We start from the raw sequence: 17,297 nt of genomic DNA, 5'->3' as shown, positions 1-17,297 counted from the left end.
GGACTCTCCAAATTAAAATCAATAAAGGCGATTACACCAGGCAAATGAGAGTTTAGCTTGGTTAACAGTACGCAAGTAAAAAAATTCTAAATTTTTTTTACTTATGGATCGATTCTAGCAGACTCGTAAATCTCATAACTTGTTCTCGTAAAATTTGTAAGAACTCTTATAAGTGACATTATAACTCTATGCGTATGTACCGTGAGATATACGATCATTCGTATAAATTTATTAGATTTCTCGTAAATCTTATGGCTAGCAAGATGCTGTCTGTAAAGATATTGCATAAAGTTTGTAAAAACTTGTAAGTTCTTACAAATCTTACGAGAACAAGTTATGAGATTTACGATTCTGCAATTGACCCGTTAAAATCCTTTAATTCCATAAAATTGTTATACGTTTCGACTCACTTTGGAGTCTTTAGTAATTGTACATGTCTCTCTTTTATGTGTATGTTCTTTCGCAGTTATGATGCACGTTATATTGACGCACGTATTTTCGCTAACACGTCTATTTTATTCTGTATATATTTAATATATTTACTAGAGATTTATTTGCAAAATTGTTGTAATTAATTTATTTGCGATGTGATTTAATTGACTACGTAATTGATCTAAACTTTCAAGACGAATGCTTTATGTTTTGAGATTTCGCTACATAAAATTTGTCAATTTGCTGTCGATTTATTTTTTACGCATAAAGGAGAGACATATACAATCGCTGAAGAAGACTCCGAAGTGAGTCGAAACGTATAATTTTATGGAATTAAAGAATTTTTTTTTAAGTAAAAAATTTTATAATTTATTTACTTGCGTACTGTTAATTACGCCGAACTCTTATTTGCTCGGTATAATTGTCATTATTGATTTTAAATGATATTGTATTATTTTATATTATATTATATTATTTTATTAATAAATTATAATAATAATCGGACTCTCGAGGTATAAATAATATAAATATAATATAAATAATATATTAATGTCAACGGGCATGTGACAGTAATATTCAACGCAGTAATTAGTGCGTATTTATATAAACAGTTTATTTCGTCTTACAGTACATTCCGAACATTTCGGCTTCTTTCAAGCCATCATCAGCGAAGAATTTTGTCTAAAAATTACATAATAAAGTCTTTATACATCGATATTCCAAATTTGCATATGGTGAGTTTCTCTTTCAATTTTAAGTTTTGGAATCTCTGTTCAATTAGTTGTTAAGCTAATCTTATTCCTTTGCATTTTGGATTGTTGAATAATTCTTAAATGATAATATTGATAATACTACAAGTATTGATTCGTACATTGATGGATACAGTCACTAGATAAAACTTAATTTAAACTTTGTTGTATTACTATGTATTTGAAAATTGATAAGCTAGATATGAATCATTTAAGAATTGTTGTATGAAGACTTTATTACATATACATAATTTTTAGACAAAATTGTTCGCTAATGATGGCTTGAAAGAAGCCGAAATGTTCGGAACGTACTGTAAAACAAAATAAACTGATTATATAAATACGCACGGATTACCGCGTTAAATATTACTCTCATAAGCCCGTTGATTACATTAATATGTTATTTTATATCATATTATACATATTGTATTATAAATAAAACATTTGTTACATTATATTTTATATCATACATTTCAAAGTGATATTTTTCTAAAATGCTTATGTACTACATTTCTGATTGGGCAATAATTAGTTACTTTTTATTCAGGTTAACATGTTCATTACAGTACGGCCTGTGAAACGTGACATTTTGTGTATCATAGAATACAATCCTACAACGACGATGATATGTCAATCTTGTAGCCTATTCGACAACTGTTGCTGGGAACGCGATGACACATGTTGTCAGAAGTCTGGCCCAATCAATATTCATTTTACGTTAGTTTTTCCTGACATGACTCAATTCGCAAAAGTGTCGCGTATAGTGATACATTCGAGCGAGACGAGACGAGAAAAAACATAAAATAGGAAAAGCTGAATAAATATAATACATATGCGCGTGAATAATCACGCAAGGATCGATTAATTAGTAACGTGATAATTAATTCGCACAATCTCCGTTATTTTGAATTTAATATAATAATATATTCTCCCCATTTATCATATTTAATAACCAAACATATAATTATATAATGTACTGCTTGGTTTGTACGACTTAAATGTCACGTTATGAGTTAATCGATGTTTATTTAGCTTTTCCTATTTTATGTTTTTTTCGCTTTTCGCTCGACACTCTTCGATCGCAAACGCGATGTAAAGAAATATCCGAGCAAAAAGAAGAGATTGATTTCAATCTAAGACTGCAGTATTTTTGTTATCCTCAAAATACATTTATTATTTGTAAATATCAGTTTATTAAGTATTAAAAAATTCGAAAAAAATTTTAAAATGTAGTCTGACACACGAAGAAACCAAAAAGTTATATAATTTTGAACATCACGTCCCCACGTTTTTCCGAAAGTCTATCACCATGTGTGTGACCTGTGGCCGATGTGACCATTAATTATTTAACATTGTTTAAATAAATAATGGGGGCGTAATGTTCAAAATTATTGGGTGAGATACAGGAAGCAAATAACTAATCCGTAATTACTAATTGAAGTGGATTACGGATAAAAAACATATTTTCAAAATTCGAAAACTTTATTCGAACATCGCTTCAATGAATAATTTCTTCAATGAATAATCGCAACTCGCCAACTCGCGTAAAAGAGGCACGATGCGTCTCGCGCTGCGCGTTTCACTTGGCGCGAGAGACTATACCGTGTCTCTTGATAGAAAAATTTTTCAACATTTTCAACATATACCCGTAGATATACGAACGTGAATAACAAGTAGACGTGAAACACGAATTCTGTTCCTGTGTCATCGCGGGAAATTTAGAAATTAGTTTCCAAATCTCGCGTTTAAATTTTTATTAAGGAAATACCTCCTTTCTTTCTCTCTTTTCCTCTTGTTACTGCGAAATTAATTCGGAACGACATCGATATACTCACCACCGAGTGGCACAGCTCGATAACGTTAATTTGGAAATTTTACGAAAACACATACGTCTCTCTCGCGAATGTACATTACGGTGCATTAGCGAAACGAGATGTACTTTTTCACCCTTAGTTTCAATTGCTATCTCGCTGCGGATACAAAACTCAACTCGAAAACGCATCCCGAACGTCGTATATCCCGCGTCTGGTCCACAATACGATCGACAACTAATCTTCCATAAACAAGCCGCTTCCTGAACTTCTCTTCACCAAGCTTTTTATAGTTTTCGGTACCAATACCTTTACAACACATCGTTACTAAATCGCGAGTGTTTAAACAAATATTGCTTTATAATCTTATTTATTAAATTTAAAACAGAAGGCTATTTAAAAAAATAAGGAGCACAATAAACGTCGCGTCTTTTCGCGTTACCGAAAAATTTATCCCACCTGCGAAACATTTTCTTTTTATTCTTTATTCCACGAGAATTACCCTCAATTGTAAAAATAAACTGCCACAATTACGAGAATAACTTTTTTCTTGCTTCGTTATGCTGTTAGTAAAAGAAGAAAAAAAAAAGAAATCTATATCGTTTACGATTAAACTCTTGACTAAGCTTTTGTCTTTATGTCTCTACAAATTTCCGTTGTCATAGAAAAAAAATAAGATGTAAAACACGACTAAATAAAGAAGGAATGAATGACGAGAGGAAGAAAGTGCACTCTACTATAGATAGAGTATAGAGTATACACTAATAAATAATTTTAATTATTCATAAACGATACTCACAGCTGTTATCTTGTTGATGAAGGAACCTTCTACTTTCGTTCTCTCTAGCTATGTAATCACGGTAGCACTGGTCCCGTAATCTGTTTCCGGGGGCCCGTTTAATCTTCTCTTCCTCTTCTTTACAGGTCGCGAATCTCGTCGCAAATGACGACTACTGCCGGGCGATCAATCGACCGTGTAGTGGGGATGATTCTCCTGGAATGATGATTGGTAGCAGGGTACGTTTTGGTATCGTCAACCAACAAGAAGAGACCAGAATGAACTCTGAGAGTTTCGAGGGCGAATGATTGGTGGTACTCGCGCTAGCTACATTTATACCGCGGGCTCGTTCTCTCTTTCTTTTTCTCTTTCTCTCTCTCTCTCTCTCTCTCTCTCTCTCATCCCCCTCGCCACTCTTTTCCACCCCCTACTCTCTCCTATCCCTCGTTCTTCGTGGAGCTCGCGAAAGAGCGAGAGCGGATCGGCTCTCTCTGGTGGGCGCCACATATCCACCACCACCATCACCGATGGACGTACGCATTCCTCCTCTGCTCGTCCTCCTGCTCGTCTGCATGAGGGTCCGTATCCTGGCATCGTATGCTTTTACGTCACCATCACGGTCATCCCACCCAAAAAATATGGGAGGATGGAGAACGAAAGGGGGCAGAGAAGGGATTGAATTTTGAAACTGAAATGAAAAGTCGCGACCGAGAGACATCGTTGTTGCAGCTACAAGAGCGAACACACATGCTTCTGATATAAATGGCTCGTAAATTATATTCTCACAAAAGTATATTTTCATTATTGTAGCATGAAGGGTGACTGTGATAAGAGCGGAAAATACAGTAAATTTCCTTCGAATGCTCTTCTATCGATAGCCTGAGACTTGTCTTTTTACTTATCTCTTATAAAAAAATCAATAGGTTAGTATTGTAAAATATTACCTTATTATTGAGAAAATCAGGAATTCTATTTTAACTTTCAACTTTGACATTTCTGCTTAGTTTTTACGAGTAAAATATACAAAAATGTACGCAGACAAAAATTACAGCGGTTCCATTTAGCTCTTTTATATAAAGAGATATTCTTCACCACAAAAAGTCTTGTATTAAGGGGGATCCTAGTTAGAGCGCTAAGAAATAGAGCAAATTTGGACTTTTTTTTAAAACTATTGTATAATTCCTAAAAACTTTAAATTTTATAGTCACTTTTACACATATTTATTAGTTAATTACAAATTTTTTCAAATGATTTTATTAAAATTTGTCCGAGATATACTTCATATTGCGAGACGTTTCGTGTAACCATAATTTGCTGTTGCATTGTAGTACGTAAGGCCCATTTAAATAAATAAATATTTCGGATACAAAATTTTTTTAAATAATTAATATATTTTTTAAGTAAAAACTTGTTTGAACAAAAGGTTTGATTTTTTTATTACTTTTTCGACGTCTTTTATAAAAAAATAGCGTATTATTAAGATTTTATTAGTTTTATAAGTTTATACAAAAAATATAACAGTTATTTTGAATTATCCAAAAGTTAAAACCAATCTGATTATTAGTTTTTGAATTACGATATCAACGGACTTGAAAAATACGATTTCGAGAAAAACGCGTTAAAGTTTTAGATACTATATTTATACACAGTTTTGTATATTTACAATTAATTTCTGGTTAATCTGTTATTCCTGGTCCATAAAATATATTTTTTACTTTCTCAAAAAATTCTTTTGTCTCTTTTATTACTTTAATCAGCAATAGAACTTCTTTTTGTAGTTTGAGCGATCTTTATTTTTCTGCTTGCGAGAGTCGTTTGTTTGCTGTGATTCATAAACATTTTGCATTGTTAATCAATAATTATGCTCATTGTCTCCATAACTTTCAGAATTGTTACATAGTCCTCATTAAAGATTCCCACAGCCAAATATGCACAAGATTCGATAACTTTTGAGCCAGTATGAAGGTGTTTGAGTTCTAGCCGTTGTGTTTCAATAGATACATAAATATTTTAGTTTATTATATATGTAAGAAAGTTTATTGTATATGTAAGAGACCCTGTTTCTTTTGTTGGACGCTTAGAACAAAACAGATCTCCGTGCACTGAGCGGATTCCTTACCTGAATGCATCAAACGGTCGGACGGCTCTACCTACTAAATCGCTTATATATTCGTCAATTTTTCGAATTTCGAAATAATACTTCAGAAACATATTTTTTTAACAAATTCAACAGTTAAAGGGCTACGAACCAATTTAGTAAAACAGAAATTTTTATTCAAAAAACAAAAAAATACTACATAAATATAATATTCAGACGTTTCGACACCAATTGAGTTATTTTCAATGTTGTATTAAAATTACAAAATGTTCACAAGAAAATACATATTTTTCCAAATATTATATCTTCATATCTTGTATTAAATGTTGTATCAATAATTAAAAAAACTCATGTCAGTTATTAAAAATTATTTAGCAGTGAAACAATATAAATGTAGAAAGTAATCGTTTACATTTAATTCGCAACAAAAATAAAGTCAGTACTAATCAAAATAAAGTACTAGTAAAATATATTAACAATGGATACCTTGTTTTAAATAAAAGTTTTACTATCAGAAAATTAAAAAAAATTTATTTTTTGAAGGTTTTAGACTCGGAACCTCCTTAAAGTTTTAATATTTAGGAAAGTGTGGATGTGTATATTTTCTTGATATGCTCTATCTTTAAACGCACACATAATTGTTGACACTATTATTTTTAAACTATAATATTATATGAAGATAATAAGCTAGATCTTAGCCTTTTATCAAAGGCATTTTTAATTTTTTTTATTTATCTCGCATAAAATATAAACATTTTACAAAGTAAGACAGATAAAATACAGATATCTCATAAAGTATACTTTAGTTTTCTGATATGTAACAGAAAAAATAAATATTTATATATTTTTACCTTTTCTGATATCTTCGTAGACTTTATGTAGACGTTTTCAACATTTTTCTATGAAAGGAAATATCAACAAATATAATTGTTTTCGAATTGGTTATCATAAAATTGCGATACCCTTTACTTACCGAGGTCACACTGACGCCAACGTAATGGTCGCATTACTGAGATTTAATCATAGTAATTGCAGACAAGATTAAGATAGATCATGGATTTATTTAAGACAAACTATATCCTTCATTGCCAAGGCACGTGTGATGACCGTAAACGCGCATTTAGCACATTTACGACACCATAAATGATGAACAGCCATGTACACGCAGAAATACTATGAGATATCAATACAATCTGCGGAGCGCGAAAGGTTATTCTTAAGAATCGCAATCTCTTTGACGAAAATCACCGTTGCTTACGCCGGATCTGTATACACAAGCAAACGTTGATTTCACCAATCTATAACGTAACATTTCCATTCACTGCAATATAAGAAAATCCTACAAATCCACTTCTAAAGGAAGAACGTTCATGATTCCTTTTCTTTTTTTTTTTTTTTTTAATTTTTATCACCGTTATGCGACTTATTTAAAAATCTTGGAATTTGACGAAGTCAAATAAGTGTAATAAGACGAGACTTTTTGTGATATTTTGTGATAAAGTGCGATCTCTACCACCGTTATAGTTATATCTTTTTATTATTACAGATTTGAATTTTTCTTCGGTGTCCTCAAAAAAAAAATCCACGTACACTATTAGAAATGTTCGTAAATTTCATTAACATTTAACATATAACAACCACGAGCATGCAATCAATCAAAAAATAAATTTATTTTCGTGACCACGCTTACATTCGTCCTATCTTGGATACAAGTAGTATGAATAAAAGTATACGCTGACAGGTAGTATAAAATGATACAATAAATGACACTAAAAATTATAGAAAAATTATGCTTATACATAAATTTACTTTAGTTTGAAATTTTATTATATTTATTATACATGTATTTTACATTATATTTTCTAACAGATTTACATTGAATAGAGAAAAAAAAATTAAAATAAAGAACATCGATGGAAACTCTTATTGTTGAAATGTTTTTATCCGAAAATTTTATTATCATTGCGCTGTGTTTTTAATTTCGTTTTCTTAATTAACAAGAATAGTTTGGAATTAAATTTTTATGACAATCGCGCCTTGACATATGGTATTTGAAATATATCGATTCTATTGATGCCATAAAATTATACTTGTATATTATATACTTTGCTTTCTTTTACGATCGTCATTGATTTGACAAGTTATAGCATAATAGTTCAAACATTTTTCCAATGCCTATCAGTATTGATTAAGATAAGCGACTTCTATACTTGCTATATGCGGACTATGATATTTAACACATTAATGTTTCAAGGCCGTGATACCTAAAATACGCATGAGTCACAATTGCAATTCGATCAGAAACGGTAATCATGAATAACAAAATCGCGGTACATTCCGATTAATTTGATAGTCATACAAATCATGTCAAAGCGATAAAGCGCAGGTGTGAATAATTGAGAATGTAAGGCGATTCGTATCCATGAACATATAAAAATTATATCACAATTTCGGCGCAATGTATATTACCGATAAGGCGCTGCTATAAAATGCTCCATTAAAAACCTAAAGCAATTCACATTCACGACGGTATATAAGAGTCAAGAAGCGATTCGCTGAATAAATGGCATAATTCGCTGGATATGTCAAGCAAGATTAATCTTGCTGTATAATAGCGATATACATATAATAGCGACATATAATATATTTATATATATATTAATATTAGCAATATATAATTATATGTATATCGCTCTCGTTACAAAATTTTCACTTGACGCTTCGATTTATTGTCAATGTAATAATTCTGTCACTGTGTTAAATGACAAATAAAATGTTACAAGAAGCGTGTCTTTTTCTACAAATACGCAGATATTCATAATTGTCATAAAACTTATTTTAAAAAATTATCGTTAGAAATAAGAAAAGCACATAAAAGTTTCCATATTATTCTTATTCTTAAAATTTATAACGTCATAATTAATAAAACAAAAATTAATTTTAAATATTTTGTCGTCATTTACTACAATTTAATTCGATCTTAATTCCGCTATCTAACATTGTCAGCTGTCATAATAAGTTTCTCTCTTTTAAGGTCATAAAAAGTTAATAAAGAACAAAGGCGATCACTAACGGCGAATATTGTACGCGTCATCGGTAGACAGAAAACAGACTTTACGGCGCCATCGTTTCTAATTCCTCCAAAAGATCTGTATAATTCGGTATTCATAAACGAAATTGATACTTAGAGATCATATCTTCGAGACAATAAATATAAATGTCTTCTCAAAGCGCTTATATCCTTTATGTACGCCGTTTTTCTATATTCATTACAATCGCTAGCGAGCATTTCAGGAACTTGCGATCCGATTAACACCGCTTTATGCCATTTTTATCATAATGAAGATGCGCGTTGAAAGAGAAGCTTTGCTGCCACGTACTGCTTATTTTTATCAACCAAGCTGCATAATTGCATTTTAAAATAGATCAGTCATAAATTTATATGCAATTAGCGACTATAAAAAAACGACGATTTAATCCGCATCTAATTATCCGCATCTTATTATGTATTGTACAGTTATTCATGGATGTATCAATTTAACGCTTTCGTCGATTTTTAAGTGCTACGATAATAGTAAGTCTTTAATAAATAATTAATTACAACGAAAGATATGTAATATCTTGAAATGAATAATTTGCGCATTGTCATCTGTGTTTATATCTTATAATCCTATTTTTAACTTTTAATTCTACTTTAATTTGTGAATATTATTAATGAAAAATCTCTTTGGACTGAAATGTCTATTTTAAAATAAATAAATATGTTTTTCTCTATTTTTTGAAACTTATCAATATCAGGAGACGCGGTATAGTGTCTCCAGCCATGTTCAAAAACTAAAAAATACTACAAGTCTCTTATCCCGAGCCATCAAAGTCAATTTTTCAGGGGTGCATAACTACTAAAATATAAAAAATTTCGAATTTGAATCGAACGTTATGTTTTGAAAGGCGGCATCGCCACGAGTAATTTGAGTTAAAAAAATTTAAAATCGGTCAAGCCATTCTAGACATACAAGGGTGTGTTCAGATTCCCAATCTGACGACCCACGGTTGAGTTATTTAGACTAGAGTTTCGATTCTAACTCGGCTGATTCACTCCGAGTAATAGTGTGGCTCTGAGCTATCACGTAATTTTTCCCTAGGGTGGAAATGTGAAAAGTGAAAAATTTCACGTGAATTCGAGAATTTTTGCGATCATGTAACTTTTTGAACTGTGGAAATGTGAAACTTTCCATGTGAACTTTTTCGCCTTGAAAGTTGATGGCGAAAAGGCGGAAATGTAATGAAAATCTAAATGTTCCCTAGTAGTTGGTATATGTTGGTATATTATTGTTAGTACTTGCGAAAAATGTGATAATTAGGTATGTTCAAAGATCGTACAAGTTAACAGCTAGCAATACCATTAGAATTGAAGGTAGATTAGAGTTAGACGAAAATTATGATAAATATGCACATATGTATCACTATTTTATTATGTGTTACGCTGATTCTGCAATGAGTCGATAGTTCGAAATTTTAAGTCTTATAACCAGTCTCACCCTAAATAGGTGATTATGACCGATTCATAGTCAGTTCTTATATTCAAGACCGTCATAAGTTCAATCTTGAGGTGTTACAAACCAATCAGAAAGTCGCATCAAAATTTTATAATTACAAGGAATATTTTAGTATTGTGCTCATATGGGAGCTTGTAATACTTACAAGTTCACATGGATAGATATAGGGCAATATGTATATGTAGCAGGTACTTGATTATATGTAATTGCATAAACGTGCAGTGTGTAGAATAAATTATTATTTAATTATTGTTATTTATGTCATGTTTGTAGGACCAGTGAGCGATGGTGGTGTTTGGAATAACACAGACTTCGCGCAGGATTTGGAAACAGAAGAAGTCGATTTGCCCCTACCTTCTCCTCTTCCTGGTGAAGATATTCTATTTCCTTACGTATTCGTTGCGGATAAAGCATTTCCATTAAAAAAGTACATAATGAGATCTTATCCTTAAAAAAATGACAGAATGTCTGATGACGAACGTATTTTCAATTACAGATTGTCGAGAGCCAGGAGGATAATTGAGAACACATATTTGGCATTTTGGCAGCAAAATGGCAAATTCTAAATTCTTGCATAAATTGTTCCCCGAAACATGCTGAGCAGATTGTAAAACTCTTGTGTGTTTGCATAATTTTTTGATAATATCTAGTTCTGAATATTGCCCTCCCTGGTTTACAGATACCGATCTAATGGTGAAACTGAAACAGGGGCATGGAGAAGGGAAATTAATCAAACATTGTTTTTTATCCTAGGCAGAATATGTGCAAATAGAGCTTCTCAAATTGCAAATGGAATGAGAAATTATTTAAAAGAGTACTTTGTTTCGGAAATTGGTCAGCAACAAGCACCTTGGCAAAATGAAAGGGCACTTTACGGCCACTTCATAAATGTGCCAGATTAACATTTATTTAATCTTGTTCTAACTTTTTATTAAACAGATAGACAATATATGGATTTGATATGATTAATGTATATAATGTGCAATGTAATACATTATTAATTTTAGACAGAAAGCAATATGATTTTGTGGTATTCTGATCTTTTTATATAAATATAAAAAGATCGGAATTAAAAGATCAGAATTTTCATTTTTCTTTCATAAATGTATCAAACTTTTTATTTCTCTTATACGCTATTATATAAGTTAGCATCTACAAGCATGTATTTCGTCGAATTGAAAAGCTATAAATAGATATTCATATTATTTTTATTTGAGCATTTTGTCTTGTATCAATTCAGTCATATTTATGTATTACAAGTAAAGATATATGAATTACAATAAATATGTAGAATTCGTGTGATATATGTAAAAAGAAAAAACAATGTGCTATTGTTTAATTCATTCAAAATGAAAAAAAAATCAATCGCTCGAGAAAGCAGTTGCCACTTTACAAATATAAACATTATACTAAGCATTTTAAATTTATTATCTCTACGCATTAAAATTTAAAAAATTAAACTAATCTGGGCAGACATATTAACATGTATTATTATAGAATAACGAAACTTATACATTGCATTCTTTATATCACAAAGATTTGTACTTTTAAACAATAGATATATTTGCGTTGCTTGAAATTTCCAAAAATTTTTAAACTTAAAAGACACTCCTATAAACTTGAAAAAAAATATTAATGTTGGATGCGGGCAAGATCAAACCAGGGAACGAGAAATCTACGAGTCACCTACACAACACGCCCGTTAAAATGTAGAATCAAAAAGCAACGCAAATAGATCTATGTATAATCACAAAGATTGCACTTTTGCAAACATGAAAAATGATAAAGATGTTACTTCTTCGCAAATTCGTTAACATGTATGAGAGAACACGTATTAAGCAATCCATCTGGCTATCAGAAACTTTGCTCAATCCCAGAGCTATACTTCCTAGCATATTTTCAACTTCAGCAGTCATTCCAGATACAGTCAGCCGCTGTAACCATGGTAGAAATACAAGGGTATGCTCTTCCCGTGGTATACTACTATATACTGTGATACTACTGCGCAGATTTAGAGTAGTGGGGGAATAGAACCACTCCACGTCATCATCGACTATTTTCGAAGCAGTTCGGGTAGATTCGGTTTCGCAAAACAACGGTGCTTACCATGGTGGTTATAAAACATTACAAAACTTTTTTATACGGTGAATTTTGTGCATATGAAGATGAAGTGTGCAGTTAAAGGTTGCTGTAATTATTACTTAAAAACAGTAAAGACGTCTGAAGAAAGAATACAGTATACTTTCGATTTCCTAAAGATCAAGCAATTTCGTTAAAATGGCTTGAAGTTTGTAAAGAAGGAACTTCCATTGCAACAGGTAAAAGAAAATAAGTATAAAATTTATATGTTCTTTTTGATCTTAAAAATATAAGAATTGATATGTTAAAAATCAGTTAATTTTGAAATATTTAATTATATATCATCATCGTATATTCTGTTGAGCAAAAACCTAATATATGCTCTGTGTTGCTTAGGAAGAATATATTCAAAACATTTTGATCCGTCATCCTTTACGAAGTCCTTACAGCAGAAACTGTTGCAGTACTCGTCTAAAAGTTATCGAAAATTACAAAGTGATTTAATTCCTACATTGCATTTATTTTCTGAGTTACAAGACACACCCAGTACTTCATTTGATTCTATGTAAGAAAATAAATATAAGCAATATAATTAATTAATAATACTACTGCAATACTAATACTAATATTAAAAATGAATTTATTCATCTAGGAAAGATTTACAGTCATCTATCGAGAATGCCATTGACATACCCGCTGCTGCATCTAGTACTTCATTTGATTCTACATAAGAAAAATATATATAAATATTATAACTAAATACTGATACTATAATAATATTCTAATATAAATAATAATCATACTAAATATAAATAATAATATTAATAATAAAATAAACCTTACATGTTTTACATTAAATTGACGCAGAATGACTTTTACATATGGATTTATTTTGATTTTTATTTTTGACAAGGTATATATGACTTTTATATTTGTATTAGATTTTAATAATTTGTGACTAGGTGAATATGACTTTTAGTTTTTGAATTTTTTAAACAATGTTAAAATTTATATTTTTATTAGGATCAAAGATGGAATAACAGATATGAAGTCTAAGTTTATACACAGATTCTCGAATTTTAGTATTATGAATTTATGTAATGACAGTTTAACTTTTATGTAGATATATTGCTGTATCATTGAAAATGACACGATCGATGTCGAAACTTGTTTGATTTTGTTTTATTGTATTATCATATGAATTAAATTAATGTGTTAGATAAAATTGGCTCTACGCCCTATTTGCATTTTTATATTGTTTTATACATATAGAGCCTTCTTATTAATTTTTATAATAAAATAAATATTTCAATATTTAGGAAGACGTTGCAACAGAAACTGGCATCCTTGAACAGGAAATATGAGATTCTTCAGAAGAAAGAAAGAGTGACCACAATTCTTAGGCTTAAAGATCAATTAAATAAGTATGTAACATTTTTTCTTTCATTTTTAAATTGAATTCAAATCAGACAAGAAATCTAACTCAAAGTTTCGGGATAGTTCGCAAGTAAAATATATTGTTTTTTTGATATTGTGGCGATTGCGTTGCCACATTTTAAATCGTCGGTAGGGAATACACACGGATACATGAACACACATACTTGATATACACAACAAGAGACAGTTAGACGCTAGTATTAATAGAGCCTTTTAAAGCAACGAATTTCGGGCGACTGTTTTGGCATTCGTTTGGCAAGACGAGTCGCAGGTAGAAAAAGAGAATAGATCAATATAAACTCGCACGTTTCTGGAATTGATGTATGATTTTATTAGATTAGTATGTGAAGGGTTTTATAAGGAAAGCAAGAAGTAAGAGAACTGAAATTTAATTTATTAGTTTTGAAATAACGACGACAACTGAGATAAATACACGCAAAATATTTACTGACAATAGAAGTTGCGAGAAAGACGCAACGGTCGAAAAGCAAGCGAGGTATGAGAGATACAGTCGATCAGCTGACGCTTAGACACACAGTCGTTTTCGGAGAATTGTCTAGCGTATTCAGAGAACTATATCTTTCTATATCTTTCCGCGGAAAGTCGACTGAGTCATAACGCGCGAACTAATTATTAACGTATTTGTAACCGCGCGATTGTTGTCTAATACCTTTACGCTCTTACGCGCTTGTAAAAAGTACTTTTAATATATAGACGTATTATAATTTATTTTTTTTTGTTCCTACTTTAATTTTGGTGACCTGACATTCCGCTGCCACGTCATTTCTTATTCCTGCGCTCCTTTATATCTTTACGGAGTTAAGAAACAAAGAAACTAAAATATAAATTGGATTTATATCAGAAGAAGCATTTAAATTATTCGTTTCTATTAATTTTTTTTAAATATAATTTATTTTTAAAATTTGATCAGAAATTTACATAACGTTTTACAATAAGAAACTCAATAATGCGGCTCATTACTATGAAAAAGAAGATGCGGCAATACAAACAACGTCAGTCGGAAAACAACGATAAGTTTAACGTGAAGATGCACGAAGTGTTGAAGAAAGTTTTTACTCCTGATCAAATTCGAATACTGTTAAATCCTTCCCAGAAACGGATAGTCTGGTTTTCAGAAGACATAGCAAGTGCAATGTCTTTAAGGTGTGTCAGTCCAAAGGCATACCGCTATTTAAAAAATGTTATGTATATGCCTCTGCCCTCGCTACAAACACTTCGAAAGTGGGTAACCAATATCGATGTAGAACCAGGTATTTTAAATAAAGTGCTTGATTGCATGAAGTATAAATGTAGGAGCATGAAAGATCATGAAAAGTTAGTGGCGATTATGTTTGATGAAATATCTATATATTTCTAACAGGGTAGGTATTGACCGCAAAAAACAGCATGTCGTCGGTCTGCACAAGACTATTCAATGTGTCATGGTTAGAAGCTTATTTTCTAACTGGAAACAACCTGTGTATTATGATTATGATGCACCAATGCAGAAAGAAATAATTTTGAAAATTATTTCGAAATTATACTACTCAGGTTATACAGTTGTTATCATGACTTGTGATATGGGTCCTTCTAACATGGGTTTATGGGGTGAATTAGAAATTGGTTTGAAATTTGATAGATGTTATTTTCAGCGTCCGGAAAACAAAGATTAAAAAATTTTTGTTTTTGCAGACCCACCACATTCGCTGAAGTTAATAAGAAATCATCTTATTGATAATGGGTTCACTATCTTGGGATGTCGAGTAGATAAAAAGTGTATTGAGCGAATTTTAGCCATAAACGCTAAAGATGTAAAGGTGACCTTTAATATTTCGCAATACCATCTCGACGTTCAAAGTTCCGAACGACAAAAAGTACTTCCTGCAGCACAATTGCTCTCGGACAGGTTAGCGACAGCCATCGAATGGTACGGACATAACGGACATCTTGCACAATTTGATTGGGCAGAAACAGCTCAAGTACTTAGTTATGTAACGACTGGTTTGATGTGTTTAACTCAAGTTCAAAATTCGGCAAACATGAGAAGAAAAATGCGTATATGGTGTTAATTTAACAGCACAAAATAAAATTTTAAGCGAAATGAATAGATTTATGAATCAAGTTAAAATTGGAAGACATAAATCTTTGTTGCCTTTTCAAAAAGGAATTATAATTAGCAATAATTCAATGCAACAATTGTTGCCTTATTTGAAAGATTTGTGTTCCAACTTTAATGTTGAATACATTTTAACAAGGCGGCTTAATCAGGATGTATTAGAAAACTTTTTCTCTTTTATAAGAGGCACTGGTGGCGCGTACAATCAGCCAACTGCTTTAGATTTTAAGTATCGTTTAAGAAACTATATATTAGGAAAGCAGTCGGTAAATTTGTTCTGTAATATAGGCTCTTGCAACGTAAGAACAGAATCTGTTTCATCATTGATTAGCAGCGAATCATGTTCGGTTTTGAGCGAAATAATCAATCCTTATGTTTTGGAAGATGAACCAGAGGAGGAAGAAGAAGAAATATTATGTCTTGATAATTTCAATAATAATAATAATAATAATGTACTCGTGTGCGATTTAAAAAATTATCAACCTACTACCGAAGAAGAACAACTTCTTACGTCTTTAGATGAGATTAATATAATAGAAGTAATCGAAGATGAAGGTTTAAAATATGTAGCTGGATACGTTGCATACAGGTATAAATCTCTGTATCCTAATTTAGGCGTGCGAACGAGCGAAATGCGTCCTGCATCTAATATAGATGTAGATTGGATTCAGTTTATTTCTAAGGGCAAATGCATGTATCCATCCGATGATTTATTAACAGCTACGCGTATTATGAATGTTGAATTTGAAAATTATCATGGTCCAAACTTGCGTAAAACTGAATTTATATTCAACGAACTGGCAGATATTGTCTGTAAAAAAATTCTTCCAATTAAACTATCGCATAAAGTAATTTTATGTCTTGTTAGGAACTTATATAAGACGCGGACTTATATAAGAGAGTTCGGGAAATAAATAGAAAAATTTATGAATCTAACAGACGAAAAAATAAAAAAAAAATTGACTAAGTTTACTAATAATAAAGTATATTAAGCTACCGGCACACGATGTTTGTTTTCCTGTTGGATTGCTAGCTGGATCAGATTCTTTCCATCGGATTGGCTACGATATTGATACCGATAGCACCGCAGCCAATACAGTGGCAAGATTCTAATCCAGCTAGCAATCCAGCAGGAAAACAAGCATCGTGTGCCGCTGGCTTTAGTAAAGGGTATTGAATAATTCTATAATGTAATCACAAAGGCTTCCTCGCAGCCTTTGTGATTACATTATAGAATTATT

The 17,297-nt window shown here is 31.3% G+C and overlaps 1 protein-coding gene across 1 annotated transcript in view; it reads right to left on the bottom strand.

The window, feature by feature from the left end:
* LOC108782699 (uncharacterized) overlaps window positions 1-4,182 on the bottom strand; it is a 17,276-nt gene extending 13,094 nt beyond the window's left edge. The window contains exon 1 of the mRNA XM_018551029.1: window positions 3,792-4,182. The gene's annotated coding sequence lies outside the window, so the exon portion shown is untranslated. The remainder of the gene's footprint in view (window positions 1-3,791) is intronic.
* Window positions 4,183-17,297: the final 13,115 nt, after the last annotated feature.

The sequence above is a fragment of the Cyphomyrmex costatus genome, unplaced genomic scaffold, assembly GCF_001594065.2.
Source record: "Cyphomyrmex costatus isolate MS0001 unplaced genomic scaffold, Ccosl1.0 scaffold133, whole genome shotgun sequence".
NCBI classification, from domain to species: domain Eukaryota; kingdom Metazoa; phylum Arthropoda; class Insecta; order Hymenoptera; family Formicidae; genus Cyphomyrmex; species Cyphomyrmex costatus.
The sequence above is the reverse complement of the archived record's forward strand: the minus strand, read 5'-3'. Positions and strand labels throughout refer to the sequence as shown.